We start from the raw sequence: 18,505 nt of genomic DNA, 5'->3' as shown, positions 1-18,505 counted from the left end.
TCCATAAAGTCACTTTTTAAGTGTCAAAGATATGCAAACCACACACACACACACACTGATGCTGTAAAAGTAACTGAAGTTCCAATTATAATTATGAAAATTTTGATACAGTCACTTTTAAGCCTTGAAGACATGCGACCCAGTGAGAGAGAGAGAGAGAGAGAGAGAGAGAGAGAGAGAGAGAGAGAGAGAGAGAGAGAGAGAGAGAGGTGGGCCAGCGAATAATTAGAAGTGGGTTAGAGCCGCAGGCGAGCATGCCTCTGAACGCCTGCAGGTAAACGAACACCTTAAAAAAGTGAGCAACAACATGCAAGTATTCTCTACGTTCGACCTTTCAAGGGCTGCCACTACAGTTATAAGTTTAAAGTTCTACTGAGTTTTCGTTTACTTAAAAAGAGATTCCCGAATTACAAAAAAGTAAACAACTTAAATTAAAATACATAAATAATATTCTTAGCCTGACCTAATGGCAGCCTAACTGATCTCTTCTTAAAAGTATTTCCTATCACCTTCAGTTACTACTTTATAATAAACAAACACCATATCCTTTGGAAGCTTGAATTTCAAGTCAATGGCCCCTTTGGTGGGCTTGTTCCATAAGAATAAAGTTCATGTTCCGATAATAAAAACAGAAACAATAATAATAGTGTATCAACTTTACAGACTTTGAAATGGGGCAGCTTGCACAGTAACTGTAAATTCAACTGAAGTTTTTTACTTACAGAATTCTCTTTTAGAAGAATATCCATCAAACACAATAAACCGTTTTCAGATTATGTATTTCAGGCCCACTGAGTAACTTTACGAATTGTAAAGTAATATCCGCCGGTATATGTTGACTTCCACTAATTTTGTGATACATCACGTCATTAAAAATCGTGATCATCATAAGCAACAGAGTATCCCATGAATTGTGTGAGAGAGAGAGAGAGAGAGAGAGAGAGAGAGAGAGAGAGAGAGAGAGAGAGAGAGAGCAGAGCATTTTACTACAACACGACGGGTTAATTAGTATTGGGAAATATAATCTCTTCATTTCAAGGCAGGTGATCCAGTGCAGTGTCTCATTCCCAGCAGATCCAGTGACAGCTGTCAGCTCCTAGCTCTTCTTGAACCGTATAATTTCCCTACAGGAATCCAGTTCATGGAATCGCAGGTCTATAACCTTACCCAAAAAACGCTTTCTGGGACAAGGCACAAAACTGCCAACACAATGCCTAGAAGCTTTCATAAAGAATCACACTAAAAGGGTAAAATTCTCCGTCGGAAATCTTCCATACGCAGCAATGGGAAAAACTGAATTGAAGATACTATTTATTTGCATCAGTCATCCAACTCTCATCTCTAAAATTCTCGGACACAGAGCATCACTGGAAGGCTTAATCTACCAATGAATACATAGAAACGAAAAATAAATATACAGGTAACCTCGTCATGATTATGGTGGTATAGCAGGTTCGTTTCCCGCAACGGGACATCATGATTTCTTCAAATTACTTTGAAGTTGGAGCTCAAGGCTTTGCAGTGACATGCGTATCCGAAAAAGAGCAAAGAATTTGAGAGATTAAGAGGGCATTATGGCTATTACAATTTCATATATATATAGTATATATATATATATATATATATATATATATATACCTATATACATATATGTATATATATATATGTATATAGTATATGTATGTATATATATTCGTGTGTATATATATGTATATATATATGTATATAGTATATGTATGTATATATATGTGTATATATATATGTGTGTGTGTGTGTAATCGATAAAAAAGATATAACATAACTCATGTGGACAAAATTCTTCCGGGAACGTTTACTTCTCCTATATCAGCCGTACTTAAATAATCCAAGAGCTTCTTATAACGTACCCGAGACATTCAACCCCATACATATGCAAACAAGTTTTCAACGGCCCAATTGTCTGACTTCTAGGCAATAAGATTCTTATCATACTTATCATCTGACCACGCACTTATTTACCATGATATTGCATTAACGTGCGCGAAAAAAACAACGAATGGAGAGAGAGGTTTAGTAAAATTTATCATACCAATAGATTCCAAAGCACGTCTTACGTGTTCGATACACGTTTTAGCATTTAACGGCTTTTCTTCATAAACGAGATGAAAATTTATTAATTTTTTCTGGGGGGAAGGATTTTTTATTTCCCTTCAAGCTAAAAATCTATGGGATAGCGATTTTTTTTATGCAAGTCTCGAATTACGAAAAGATCTTCATAGAAAGTCTGAGCGATTTACTTTTCTTTTGTAATCTTCATAGATGAGAAATTAATGTTTCGCACAAAAACTCCATTTCGTTTACTAATGCAGCAACTTCGTTAATTTCATGAACGCTTCGTCCAAACCTAACTTACTGGTTCAGACATTCGCATTTGTAAGTATGAATGAGTGTGTGTGTATGTATATTTGTGTAGTGCGTGTGTTAGTGATTCACACACTCCATTCTTGTGGGTATCGTTACATACCAATAATACATGTATTTGTCATGAATATATTTAAAAATGATTTGGTTCAAACGGCGTAAAAATTAACGATGAGACCTGACACCACATGAACATTAATATGAATCGCAAACACTGAAATACCGTTTTCAAAACTGACTCTAGCCACGTCATTTCTCAAGATATCTTACTTTGAAAACTTCAGGGATTATTGTATGCAAGACGATTTCCTCATTATTTCTTCATTAAACACATCATATGCAAGACAACACATGGTCATTTGGTGTTTGCGGAACATAAATGCTTTTACAATCTAGGTTGTTCTTTATAATTTTCTAATTCCTCCTCACTCTTTAAATGAAATATTTAGCTTCCCATCTTATTAAGGACAGCTGGACAAGTTGTACTTGAACTGTAAACTAGAAGACCATTGTTCGTCCGAATATTGAATGCAAAAAGTTTAAATCATTGAGACCATTATCTTTAAAAAGTTAGTTTTTGCCTAAAAATACATATATATAACTTTAATACAGTCACGGTGTTCAATTTCCTCAATTCAGCTCTTTATTCGTTCTTATTCCTTACAAGAAACATTTACTGCCTTTATTTTTAAGACCAACTGCCAAAACGCATGTACCAATGGAAGCACATAATTCACACGAATAAGACGAAAATTGATACCCGTTAAGAGTCAAGCATTTTACAAAACTACGAGCATGCATTTCTCACGAATTTCCACATTTGGTAGAATGCCTGCAGGCACAGATATTCATCCAAATAGTGCCTGTGCATGGTTGCCCCCCTTTCTCTGCATGGATTTCGTTTCTGCCAACAAATTGAACTTTCACGTTAACCTGTACAAAAATAAGATAGGAGAGCTGCTAGCCTGCCTCAGAGAGAGAGAGAGAGAGAGAGAGAGAGAGAGAGAGAGAGAGAGAGAGAGAGAGAGAGAGAATGGTGCAGGACTGCTGCAATTCCTGCTACCGGGGACAAAAGTAATGTAGTACTTTTTATAGTCAGAGGGTCCGTCCCATACGCTATAATATAGATAGTAACTTTTATTACTACTACTACGACTACTATTATTATTATCATATTATTATTTCGACATTACGAACACACATCCATCATCGTTATCGCTGGTTGTCATTAATCAAAGCCACTTACAACCTGTTTCTTTGGCCCATAAAGGGTCTTGGAGAAAAATCTCCCAGACTATCTCGACGCTATCGACGTCCCCCTCCGGCGACTAAACAGCTCTACTAGAGCTCAAAGTTCAAGTCAAGAACGAAAGCTACATCTTTGTCTATCGTCGCTATTGCGCCACCTCTATATATATATATATATCTCTAATATAATATAATCTATATATATAATATATATTATATATATATAGATATATTAATATTATATAATATATAAATATATATATATATATATATATAGAGAGAGAGAGAGAGAGAGAGAGAGAGAGAGAGAGAGAGAGAGAGAGAGAGAGAGAGAGAGAGAGAAATAATTTACATTCCGTGTGAAAACTGGTCTTGCTAATCATATTTTTCCTCAGAAAAAACTTGGCCAACATCTTTTGAAAAACATTCACATAAATGTTCGTATTCCCATACCAGTAAATCTAGCGGGATCAGTCATACACACACACACACACACACACACACACAAAATTGACGCTGACCTCCACATTAACATCTTAATATCTTGCCTAAATACCGTGTGCAAGTGATCTAATTACACAGATATCCAAGATAAGATAACCAAGCCAATCATTATATTGCCGACAAATGAAAAAAAAAATGAACGCATAGAATTATCTTACATAAAGTAGTAACGTGATAACTCGATCACTATGGATTATAACGAATTGATAGTTATAGGTGCAGGATTTTTTTTTTGTCAACTAAAATACTGTGTATTATTACGACTCTACAACACATCAAAATTTTTCTTATGTACTTAAACAACAGACTGCACTATTACCAGAGCAATCAATCGCAAAGGCCGCACCACACTGTAGCACAAACTTCCTACGTAAGCTCATCTTTTACTGGATAAAAAAAAAAAATTGCGAAAAGACAGTTTGAACAAAAAATTCAAGTAAAATGAATTTCTGCAAAACAAAATGTGATGGAAGACATAAATTCCCTTTAGATGTCGGGCTGACCATAAAAACACGATAGAAAGTTGGTGAAATTGATCTAGAACGATGTCAAAATCTAGACGAAGATAAATTACACAATATATATTTTCTTGCTTTGACCAAATACAGACAATGACACCTTTACAAAACCTCGGCACTTTTGACAATTTGTAACCCACTCCCCAAGAACTAAAGACCTTAAGATATTTATATCATGGATACGACTTTCAAAAAGAATGTAAAATTTAGGCCAAATGTCAAGCGCCGGGACCTATGTGGTCATTCATTCAGGGCTGAAAGGGAGATTAACAGTCAGTGAGGAGGAAAACCTCAAAGCAGTTGCACTAGGAAACAATTTTTAAGACTGGGTGGAAAGTCAAATGGAAGAAATAGAATATGAACGGAGGCACAGTAAAAGAATCGAGAGGGGTTGTAGCTACGAGTCGAAAGGAGGCTGCAAAGATCCTTAAGTAATGCCTACAGTGCACCTCATGAAACTAGGGTGCTATTTCTTTCAGTCTTTCAACAGCTTCCGGAGTATGCAAATCTAAACCGCGGTCGGTGCCTCTACTTTGCATTCTTTCAGCTGGAGACACCAACCCTCTTTCTTTCTCTCTCTCTCTCTCTCTCTCTCTCTCTCTCTCTCTCTCTCTCTCTCTCTCTCTAGCAAAGCCTCCTGCCTCAAAAGGGGAAACACTAGAAATCATCTCCATATCAAATTCCTTTCATCTCCCGAAGCTTCTCGGCGTACTTTTTAAAGGAACTCCCTTCTCTTCGACTTGACGCCCTTTGCCAAAGGACCCCCCCCCACCACCCTACCTCTCTCTCTCTCTCTCTCTCTCTCTCTCTCTCTCTCTCTCTCTCTCTCTCTCTCTCTCTCTCGACCTTTACCGATAAAAGCGAACAGATCAAAAAGGTCTCGCAATCACTTCCGACCATTTCTCAATACGTACATATTTCGTCGTGTGAAGAGGACGATTACACACACACACACACACACACACAACACAGATGATGAAATCTTATATATTTTAACTAAGAATTAAATCCAGACGATTTCCGCCGCAAGTAACATGGACTTTTTTTTTTTCTTTTTTTTTTTTCTTTTACGTAATTTGTACAAGTTATAAAAACAAGACAAGGTATCCTTTCCTTGTTCAAGGTGTCCTCATGACTTTTTCCTCTTGGGGTGAGTTAGAACGCCGTAATTTGGGAGGGGGGGGGGGGGATTAACCTGGATAATGTGCAAGCAAATTACTGTGGATGCTTCCCATGTGCATGGAATGTTAATGGCAAAAAAGCTTACAAATAGCGTGACAACTAACACCAAAAAATTTCACTTTTAAATGCGACGTTTGAGTACTCACAAATTTTACCAGAAATCATTAAAACGAGCTTTCACCTTTATCAAAAGGTATTAGCTCGTATTTCCCATTCTCCTGAGTCAATTATGTAAATATATAGACGACAGAACCTAAGGACATTACATTCAGGATATTATATCCCGTCATTAAGTTAGTTTCTTTTTAAAGTCAAAACATTCAAACACTTATCTGCGTTAAGGTACATCTTTTTTTTTTTTGTTTCGGGACAAAACGGTCACCAACCATACCTGAAATGAAGAATAAGAATAATTAGTAATTCATGTTACAAAGTCTAAGCCATATCACATTTACTCAGTCTTTATCACTAGCAGCATTATCGCATTAGGCTAATTATAAGAGACCAATGACACATTGCTGTCGTTGGTTTGTGTACAAGTCAATTCATACATACACATACATAAATACGTACATACACATGTATGTATGTATATGTGTAATATATACATATATATACATATATATATATATATATATATATAATATTATATATATATTATTATATATATATATATATATTTATAATGTGGTAGGATTCGACTGAAATCTAAGCGTTTAAGATGGCTTATACAACGAAAATATTTTTTTCTTTTTAGTATAAATGGAGTCACAATCGGCTCCATTATTTTGAAGTTCACACAAATACACACACTATATTATTATATATATATATATATATATATATATATATATATATATATATATATATATATATATATATGCATACACTACATATACACACACATATACAGCGAAAGCAAACATGAAAAATATTTCCATATGAATGTACTGAAGTAACGAGAAAAGAGAGAGAGAGAGAGAGAGAGAGAGAGAGAGAGAGAGAGAGAGAGAGAGAGAGAGAGGAAAAATAAAGCTTTTAAGACAAGCCTAGTCAAGCAATACCAAAATAAAATTCACAACATCTGTATGATAAAAGAATTTTCAATAAAAGCGCGCATCTGTGCATGTAGTCCCATTCCCTGGGGGCCAACGGAACACAAGGGTTCGACCAGAAACTTCTTCCGAATTAAACTGGAAAATCCGAAGCAAACGGAATTAAAATCTGTAAATAAAAAGGTAAAATAAAAATGAAGTCCAAAATAACCGACAGGGTCTTTGTTTCAACAGCCCGGGTTCTCCTACAACGCCGATGGTTCTATTTCAAGAGACAGACTTGAATTAAAGAGGTAGAAACGCACCAGTCATCTTATCTCCTGACCCCAATTCTGAAACCGCAGACACAAACCGAACATTTCATCTGGAATAAGATCCATTTCGCCCAAGGTTTAGCTTGCAAAAGGCTGCCGTAGACTCGTAACTGAATATCTGACAGATACACAATGCAAACTGATGAACAACATAAAGGCTAAGATGACTATGAAGACTACCAACGAGAGAGGAAAAGAACCTCTTTTTCTCACTGATCTGATGATATCGTATATAGGTGAGCTTAAAAAAAATATATATTTTTTACAATTATTTGAAAGTTGAAAATATGGCAAGTTACTCTAGCAAGTAACTCGCTATTACCTTTCCTCTTGGTGGTTAAGTAAGATAATGTCATATGACAGAACCTAAGGACATACATCAAGTGGTATCATTGAGTTTGAAGACTGGAATATGTGAAATAGAGGGAACATAAGAGGAAACTTGCGGTGTTCATGTCATGCAACCCAGCGTAAGTGTGACAAATAGCAGAAACTGCGAAATTAACACGACGGATGAATTGGAGAAATAAACATGAGCAATCACATCCTGTGATGCTGCACCTTTGACAGATGAAAAAATAGGCGTGTGAAACCTTGAAAGACCTTGAAAGAAAATACGTAAAGGATTTAAATACGACAGATCATGGATATTAGCCGAAATGTAAAATGTGGCCTCATGATTATGCAACGGACGGGAGTCAAAAATACTGAAATAACACACTAAAACATGTTATTTCAGTGGTAACCTGGATAGATGTGATAATATCAAGGCCAGTTAAAAGTTAATGGGAAGCAAATCACTCAGGATACCTCAAGTTATAATGATAAAATGAATTAGAAGGGACGTCATAAAAAGAAGCGCCACTTTATTCCATAACATGGCCCTGAAAATGAAGGAGCTGAATCATGTGAACATCTGGGAAGAAACGAAGAAATAGTTGGCAATTTCAATGAGAAGTAGAAACTCTTAACAAAATAAAAAGGGGAAACCCGCCCACGCACCCCCCCAAACCCCAATTGGCCGGAAGAAGATGGCCTCTAAAAATAAACACAGAAATGAGACTGAACAAGCACACACACACACACACGCACGCCACACTAATACGACAACCATCACCCCTGATTTTCATGTTCACATAAAATGGCTATCAAGGAGAATTGAGGCCATTTGGCAATGTGAGGAAAAACTTGTCAATAACACCCTTGCACAGCCTATCATCTTGCGTCTTGCGTCCTTGGACGATATATTTTTCGGCAAAAAGGACGCCAGACCTACTAGTTTCCGGTCTGTTCTATGATGAATACCCAGAGAGACGTGTAGCTGTGGGATCTGGGATAAAAAAAAACACACACACATTGTGATTTCTGCCAACACCCTCAATCGGAGAAAAGGACAACGCCTGTTTGACTACTACATTCCGAAGGAATAACATGTGAGTAACCATATGTGTCTGGCGCCATTCTGTTGCTCAACTGAAGATCCAACGTATTATTTATTTACTCGCTACGTTCCCCCACCGATTTCGCAACATCAGAAAATTCTCGCGGTAAATCCCAGCGACCTGGATGACACCGGGACACAGGAGGAAGCGATGCAGGACACACACATTGCGAAACAAAAATGAAAATGGAAAATGACGAAGGAACTAGAACTCCATAAAGGATTGAATTTTTTGACGCTTCATAGAATACCTGCATTCTCACGGCACGAGCCAAAGGGATTTACAGTTGACAAGCTCGTTTCTGCAAGAACAGACAGCAGATGCATAAAAGAATAAAGTCTAAAAATAAAAGACGGAAGAAAAATTACAGGTAACCGTAATATATACGGAGGAAAAGTATGTCAGGTTTAATTGCACAAGCAACTGAAAGGATAAGAAAAAGGTCATTGATGCAACAGTTCAATGCTTGAAAAGACTATATTCTATTGAATTAGTTCAAGCAAACCACCGAGTCACCTTATTATTCTTATGGAGCTCACCCATAAGAATCGAATGCATCAGGGAATAGAAAAGCAGCGTTGATACAAGTTTTAATCACTCAAAACGATAATTAAACGGAGGGAATAAAAGGAGCTGTCATTTACAAACGAAAATGACAATTTTAATAATTGGCCTCAAAAGATATCAAGAGATTACATAAAAGGATGGTTATTTTTACTTTTCATATCTTATCTTACTATACTATAATGGGCATTATGTTTGTCATTCAATCACGGCCAATCGGCTGGTCCGATGGGCATGTAACTTGGCAGGGTTATAGTGGGGACCCTTAAGATGGTTTATCATTGGGTTTCATTCTACCTCTCCCCCCCTCCTAAGGGATTCCCTGAAACGGAGCTGGTTATGCCCGTGAAACTGGACTGGTTATGCCCGTAGATTTAGTTACTTTACGAATTTATCATACATAATAGATAAAAAAACACTGGCAAGACACTTATATGAAGCGGTAGATGAATATGCTTTTAGTAAGGATTGGTAAATTGCTGGTACATCCAATGTCCTTTACACCAACACATTTTTACGTCCCTCCCAAGGCTTGATTGGCAGTCTTACCTTTAAGGTTGCTTCACCTAACGTGTTTCGTTCATCAGTTCAATATGATGTTAAATCACTTCAACCTAATCCTCCTGTGAAGTCTGCATAAAACACGTTGGTATATTTCAACCCAGGTTCGGCGTTCCCGTTGTTTTTGTAACACCATTCTCTTTGCAATTTCATTTATTCGTAAGGTGATATTTTTTTTTAAATAGCCATATCTCATTAATCAGGATTTTCTAGCTTGATTCAATTTCGTCTAAACAAGGCTCCAAAAGCTCCTATGTTAAAGAGTAACAAGGAATAGCGTACCTCCAAACAAAAGATGTTAAGGAAATTATAATCTCGAATGATTAAATCGAGTTTTACATTAAACAGTAAAAACTGACACCTACAGCGAAAGCAAACATGAAAAATATTTCCACATGAATGTACTGAGGTAACGAGAGAGAGAGAGAGAGAGAGAGAGAGAGAGAGAGAGAGAGAGAGAGAGAGAGAGAGAGAGAGAGTTAGTGCACTATTCAAAACTTGTTTACATTTATCCATTATTTCTTGTTTATTCGCCAGCTGAAGCCACAGAGCCATTGTCGATCACACAAGATTTCGTTTGTTTTGTGTTCACAAAGTAACGCTTCCTCATGTACTGACATGCAACAATGGTCAGTACTGTAAAATACTGCAAACAAGTAAAAGGCTTTAAAAGTTTTACACGCCATTAAAATTTTAGAAAAACATTCTGTGAATATACCCCGAACACTTCAACTAGTTGGATGATATATATATATATATATATATATATATATATATATATATATATATATATATATATTATATATACATATACACACACACACACACACACACACACACACATGTGTTACTAAATTGTATTCCGCAAAGAGAGAACATAAAAAATGTACTGTTAATATATGTTCAACAGTTTAGTCCGCCCTTGAACCTCTTCTTGGAACGTTCATTGATATACATACGTACATACACACAATATACACATTATATTATATATATATATATATATATATATATATATATATATATATATATATATATATATATTTATAATGTACATCGTACTTTTTCAGTGTTAACATTCCGGTTCTCAACGTTTGTTTAGACTGGAAAGCTAGCAGCCTACTGCCTCCATTCACCACTGAGATCTACACACTGCAATCGACTACCAATCTGATACGTAGTTCGCAGCACAGGTCAACAGAGGGTGACTGGACATTCAGCAGGAAAGCCGAGATCCCTTCCCACACGCGGGATAGACCTTAAATGAATACAAACAAGCGCTCGTACATTTTCGGCAGTGCATAGATATTAATGGAGAGAGAAATGGAAATCTCAAATTCTTATTCATTTGTATACTTAACCCGAACTACTATAGTAGGAGAAACCTGGATGTTTCTACGATAAAGAACAGCACGATACTTCATTCATGAAAGAAGTAAAATTACTTGACAAGAATCAGGAACGAGATCAAATCCATGGACGCTGCTTACCTGACGATAATACTGGTGATGATAAACAATATTCACTAGAAAGGGGAAAAAAATCGACCTAAAAAAAACACACACACACACAACACACACCAACGGATGCGAGGGCATGAATTAAGTAATATATCTAAACTGAACAATAAGGTCCACATTACAGGCCAAATTGGGCAGCAAAATTCTACTCTTGATAATATTGGTCAGCGTAAGGCATCCGGCTAGCAAACTACATTCTAGGAAGGAGGAGGAGGAGGAGGAGGAGAGAGGAGGAGGAGGAGAGAGAGAGAGAGAGAGAGAGAGAGAGAGAGAGAGAGAGAGAGAGAGAGAGAGAGAGAGCTTCCAATTACCTTTAGTTCATGAAAACCCAAAAATGGACATGAGAAAATAAAACTTCACCACTTGCCAATCTTCATCAATGACAGCCTCTTGTCTAAAAGGTGGCTGACCCGCAACGCCGAATTAAATTAACATGCTGTGCATGGTCCTCGCCCAGTCAACCTTACCTACCCGAACTAGTCGTTCTTCTTTAAAAAAAAAAAAAACACACACACACACACATAAGAAATATATGAGCAACAGCCTGAAGGTTAATTAAATACAGCCACTACGGCATGGGATAGGCGCTAATGAAGCAGAAAACTTGCCTGGCCTGTTGCATTTCAATATTGGCAGTAGACTTAACTTGTAACGTATGCAAAGGAAATTATCGCACATCTCAGTACTAACGATATATCTGGCTTTTTCCAATATTTATTGCCTTTCTTTTTCCTCTCATTTCTTCAACTCCGCTTGGTACAACTTCTCAACTACCAACGTTATCCCTTCTACTTAAGATTCTAGAGCAAGAGCCCGTGCTGAAAAATATCTATATGTTTCCCAAGATCATTGAATTAAATCAGCTAAACTTTCCTGCTGGCAAATCATGGTCCTTTTATTTCTTCTATTTATGCACTTACAGGATTCTTACTCAAGAACCCATTCCAGGGTACAACATACAGTAACATTAACCCTCTCTTTCCATCTCGGGTTCCCCTCAGGGTTTTGTTTTCACATATCTCTCTCTCTCTCTCTCTCTCTCTCTCTCTCTCTCTCTCTCTCTCTCTCTCTCCAACTGACCTAACGGAACACTAAGAGGAGGGGGGGAGGGAGAGAGAGAGAGAGAGAGGCTATTCACATGCTAATAACGCGATGCACATTTCCCTCAAATTAACTCTATCCGTAGGGAATGAATGTCATATTAAACAATATTTATGACTGGGCCATGAATGAAAACACGGGTCTCCAACACACTTTTCACTCGGTGTTCTTTTCAGTGTGTTTCACAACGTCCCAGTAATTTTTCGACTTTTCAGTTTAAACTGTCACCAAGAGATTAATGACACATCGAAGTGGAAACTGGTACCGATGATTTGATTGGGATCATGACTATTCATTAAGTTTGCAGTTGTTGTTCTAGTTTCTTGGACGACTTTGATTTCCTGCTTTGAATCTCTCTCTCTCTCTCTCTCTCTCTCTCTCTCTCTCTCTCTCTCTCTCTCTCTCTCTCTCTACTAGAACCAGGAAGCGAAACTGACACTATCGTCGCTAAAAACTTTGGTAAAGATCACTTTACATCAGGCAAAAAACGACAGGTGAACTCTTGGGAGCCTGAAATGACAAATTCCTTGAAAGATCGAATGATTTAGGCATCAGCTAAGGGTGCACTGACCGAACTTGCGCCAGCTAATATCGGCTATTCTACAAAAGACCGGACCCGGCTCCGGTTTTCTTAAGTCATGCTGGTAAATGACGGAGATACAAGGCTGCAATGTTCATTTAAATCACTATTCCTTGGCGAATCCCGAGTCTCCTAACATAAAACAGGAAAAAATACACACACGACTGTCTCTGGGCAGACAGAAACGAACCGGCCTTTAATAAGGGCAAGTTAAACGCCTAACCCATTGTAATAAATCTTGAACTTTTGTTGACGGGAATAGAAACTTCATTCAAATCCATCCCAAATCAAAGCCTGACGACACTTTCAATCATACAAACCACCAAAGCTATCTGTCGTAACAGCAAGCATGGACACTACAACATTATCAAAACGAGATGTTCATAATATGATCCTAATTATGGGTGATATTAATTAGAACAGTCACAGACTATGATCACAAACCTAATCTTGGTACCTCATGAACTCCAGTCAAATCAAACATGAGAAAAGGCAGTGTAAGGATAAGATAATAATAATATTAAAAAATTAATAAAAAACAAACTCAAAACTTTTTTACCGGCTTACCGTGCTAGACATGAATCTACGCAACATAGGAGCCTTCAGTATAGACCCGAACATGAAGACAATCATTTACTCTAACAAAATCAAGGCGGGGTTTTCGAAACTTACTGTCCTATCCATTCAAAACACGAGGCCTTTGCACTTGAATTCCAACGGAATCTCAGAACTGACGTAGATTTCCTCTAAAAGGATCTGAACCACAACTATTATCTTGTTGAACGAAACAATAAACCATGAGGCGGTTACATGAACTGTATGCTTAGTACATGAAATTAAACGAGGGTGAGATATATGCAGGTACTGAGATGACTTCTCGAAACTTGGCATTACTGAAAATGATGGATTATACTACCATGAGATGACTCTGCTATGCAGTACGTGCATGATCAGGTGGCCTTAGGAAATAGGATATAAAGCAGCCTACTGGAAAGCATTGGGTTCCCGGTAAGACAGTGTTATTATGGCTGGGACTTGATACCCATAAAATGCCAGAACGAATGCAGTTGAACAACCTCCTATGCAAGTGCGCGAGACGGTTATAAACAACTACTTCTTTAATTCAACAATATCTTGCTTTTCCTTTGGGTTACTTCCTCTCTCAGATAACGAATGACTTTGGTAAACAATACAAAGTTACAAAAGGCACAACAAGACTTCTCCCATAGGTGGCTGCTCCCGTGCATGCGAATATCAGCCACAAAAAAAATATAATAAAATAAAGTAAAATAAAATAAAAAGCAAAATAAATTAATTAAAAAATATTAAAATTATTAACAAAAATATAAAAAGAACAAAAACTGCGAAGTTTCGCAACCGAGTTTTCTGTACATCGTATACTCAAGACCACTGAAAATAGATATATATTTCGGGGGTCTCGGTATAATGTTGTATGAGCCGCGGCCCAGGAAACTTTAAACCACAGCCCAGTGGTGGCCAACCCTATATCTTTGCCATACGCACGATTATGACTAACTTTAACCTTAAATAATGTAAAAACTACCGATTCATGAGGGCTGCAATTTGGTATGTTTGATGATTGGAGGCTGGATGGTCACCATATCAATTTTCAGGCCTCTAGCGTCAGCAGTCTTTAAGATATAAGGGCAGACAGATAAAGCGGGCACAGGTTTTTAAAAAAAAAATAAAAATAAAAAAAATTGCAATATGCGCCAAAACAACCGCTGGAGCGTCCGCCAAAGTGATGTTGCCTAATATTGCACGAAAGCCAATTAACGAAAGCATCAGCTGACTCTTTGACACTTACGTTTCCGGGTTCCTAAAAATCCGTTACTCTACCACTCGACTGGTCAAGTTCTGTTCTATACAAACTCCAATCCACTCCACTCCCTCCAACCTTTCTCTCCTCACTCAAACCCTCCAGTTTCCTCGCCTTGTTTACTCCACCTCCCCCCCCCCCCCCACCCCACCCCCAACAAAAGGAAAGAGGAAGGGCAGGGGAGTGTTTTAAAAACTGCGTAGGCTGTGCAAAACATGGAACCGATTCACTTTGCGTAACAACCCACAATAACTTGCAAAATTTATCGCAACAAAAAATCAAGGGAATCAATAAAGTCAATTTTATAACAGATAAAGCAATCACAAATAATTTCGCGCTCCAATAAACAGGATGATAACCAATACAATGGCAATTTGAAAATTGCAGAAAACATCATCGAAGTTCGCAGAGATAAAGAAAAATCATTCTTAGGGGTGAAAACCATGATGTAAGATATGTTCTTCATTATTTACACAAGTACAGTATGATGGCTGTCAGTCAAATATGTATGTATTATTATATACACATGCAGGGAATGAATATAATAATAAAATATTTCCGGGCATAAAATAGCGATGCAGAGAGAGAGAGAGAGAGAGAGAGAGAGAGAGAGAGAGAGAGAGAGAGACTGTGTACCGGACGTTAATTTATCAGTTGGTAAGCAGCCTCTTGCTTTTCCATGTCCGAAGGCAATACACTAATACAGGCGGCCATTCTGAGTGAACAGATAACCTCTGTTACCGCCATGAATCACTCTTCAAGGTACCAAGAGGCACGCACCTCCTCCCGCCAATCAATCACACCTAAGTAGATCGCGGGTTCCCAAGTCAAGTCTTCTTAAAGGTAATTAATAAGGAAACCGCCTGTCTTCTCAATTTCCAGCGCAGCTACCTAACTCTGCTCATGTTTATAACAAAAAATCATAACTCCCATGGTTAGAAGTTTCATAGTATTATTATTATTATTATACTATTATTATTATTATTATTGTTATTATTATTATTCAGAAGATGAACCGTATCCGTGTACAACAATCCCACCACAGTTTGTTTGTTTGTATGGTGCTTTTACGTTGCATGGAACCAATGGTTATTCAGCAACGGGACCAACGTGGAGAGTGAACTTCTGTTACCAGAAATACACATCTCTCACTCCTCAATGGAATGACCGAGAATCGAACCAGCGACCACCGAGGTGGGACGCCAACACCATACCAACCACGCCACTGAGGCCACCGACTTGAAATTTAAACTTCCAAAGAATACGGTGCCCCTCAGGAAGTACGAGAAGGTAGAGGGAAATCCAGAAATAAGAAATTTCGCTTATTAAAAAGAACGAAATAAATTAAACTAGTTAATAGTTAAAAATGTATCAAAATGCAAAAGGAGAATAGCATTAGGTATTGACGCATTACATTTTCGCTTGAACGTCTGATGTTCCAATTTCACGACATGCCCGGGGGAGACTGTTCCACAGTCCAACGATGTGAGGAATTGGTTGTTTCTATCGTTGTGAGGGATGGTAGTATCTAGCAGTGTGTTATGGATAAATATAACTTATTAGAAGCAGCGAGTAAATCTATATAAGAAGCAGTCCACTCACAAAAGATTGCTGCGCCCCACAAACCATGAAACGTCACACACCAGAGGAACACGTCCGCCGACCGCTTGGGGCCAAAACCGAGAAGAAAAGATGTTTGGGGAGGAATTTCCACCATGCATCGCAAACACTTATAGAGAACAGTTATTCGTTTTCGACACGTAGTTTTGACTTCCTTTATGCTCGCATTGGTATGCAATCGGGGAGGGAGGGAGAAACCTGCTGTACATTCGACCGAGGAGACGCATGCAATGTGAATGACAATATCCTATTGACAAACACTGGATATGTCTTGTTTCTACGCCAATGTCATCTGCGTCTGTTGTCAATCTCCGGATCTCTGGATTCGAATTCCGGCCTCATGAATGTTGATGGATTCCAAGTCGAAGCGAGAAGTTTGCTAGAGTCGAAATGCAAGGGTTCTTCATACATAAAACATTAACACATACTTATATTGCTCAACAATAAAAAAAAACAGGATTAAATAGAATACAGAATTAAGGCAAAAGGCCAGGAGCTGGGACGTTAAGAGGTCATTCAGCGCTGAAATGGAAATTGACAGTATAAACGCTTCAAAGGTGTAACAAGGATTTGTAATACGAAACAATTGTTAGGAGAGAAGGTGAACGGAATGAATGAAAGAGGCTGTAGCTAAGGACCGTAGGAACGCTGCATAGAACCTAAAGTAATGCCGCGGCCCACTGACGGCACAAAGAGAGAGAGAGAGAGAGAGAGAGAGAGAGAGAGAGAGAGAGAGAGAGAGAGAAACAGGTAACATGATATTCATTCCTCGCACCCAAGACATTTTAGATTCAGCCACAAAAGCCCTGTCTTAATGAAAATCTTGCATGACAGGAAGACGACGGTGGAATCACTCAGGCATTACGGTTGAGGCTTGAAAAAGCTTTCCTTGAACAGGCCAGAGAGAGCCCCCAGGATGAGGAAACCCAATTTCCAATTCCATTCTCACAAAAAGCAATGTTCAGCGATGTACAGGGACGGAAAAACTTCACACAGCAGATGAAAAAAAAAAAAAAAATTTTTATTGCAAAAGAGGAAATATTGTTTGTATGGTGTTATTACGTTGCATGGAACCAGTGGTTATTCAGCAACGGGACCAACGGCTTTACGTGACTTACAAACCACGTCGAGAGTGAACTTCTATCACCAGAAATACACATCTCTAACACCTCAGCAAAAAGGGGAAATAAGCACATATCAACAGAGGAAATAAGCACATACCAGAAATCAAGTTGATACCCGTCTACTTTTGGTCGCGTTTTCAACAACCCCTCAACCTTTAAAATGACGGACACTAATCCCCCGACTGAAGTTTCATCTGCTGACATTGATGCAGCAACAGAGGGTTACTCATGTAACCCTAACTGGAACGAATATATTTCCCACAAAGGTCGACGCCCAACCAAAAAGACATCAAACTGAACATATATAGCATCCGACTTAGCCTCACTTCATACTTACGCCGACAGTGCCTCCCAGGCTAATGCTTGACCCACATTATCTCTCTCTCTCTCTCTCTCTCTCTCTCTCCAATGCACCCCGTCGCGAACCCTCGTTATCTCTTAACTGCAATGCAATCCATATAAGGGATTCCACCCTACTTTACCGCACAGTTATAAGTCTCATAAAAGACCAAGTGTAAAACGGTCGAAAGATGCGGTGATATCTGCATTCAGGAAGGAAATAGTTCGCAGCCTATATTTAGGAAGCATTCAAGTGAATGGTGAATGGCAAACAAGGCATGGCATTTTACTCATTTTTAATCCGCTGCCGAGTTCTCTATAGAGGCAGAATCTGATTCTCAATTGATAGTTGTCAATGAAGTAATGTTTAGAGCTCAACAACAGATGTGGTTGTTTACAGTGGATATCATCCCGAAGAACTTCATGCACGCATCCTTTAGATGGTGGATATTATACCACAGAGCTCAAGATAAAGCTCTGATAAATGGGTTTTTGTCTACTGAATTTCATCGGCTACTCTTGAGAACAAGAGTCCGTTATGAAAAAACAAAAGGCTAAAGCTTAATCCAACAAGTCTACTTCCGTTTATTAGT

The 18,505-nt window shown here is 38.1% G+C and overlaps 1 protein-coding gene across 20 annotated transcripts in view; it reads right to left on the bottom strand.

Annotated features, from left to right (window-relative positions):
• Positions 1-18,505, bottom strand: part of LOC135221061 (CLIP-associating protein 2-like) — a 426,064-nt gene that overhangs the window by 125,556 nt on the left and 282,003 nt on the right. The window lies entirely within an intron of this gene.

This window comes from Macrobrachium nipponense, chromosome 2 (assembly GCF_015104395.2).
Source record: "Macrobrachium nipponense isolate FS-2020 chromosome 2, ASM1510439v2, whole genome shotgun sequence".
NCBI classification, from domain to species: domain Eukaryota; kingdom Metazoa; phylum Arthropoda; class Malacostraca; order Decapoda; family Palaemonidae; genus Macrobrachium; species Macrobrachium nipponense.
Note: the sequence above shows the minus strand (reverse complement) of the source record. Positions and strands in the feature narration are given on the sequence as shown.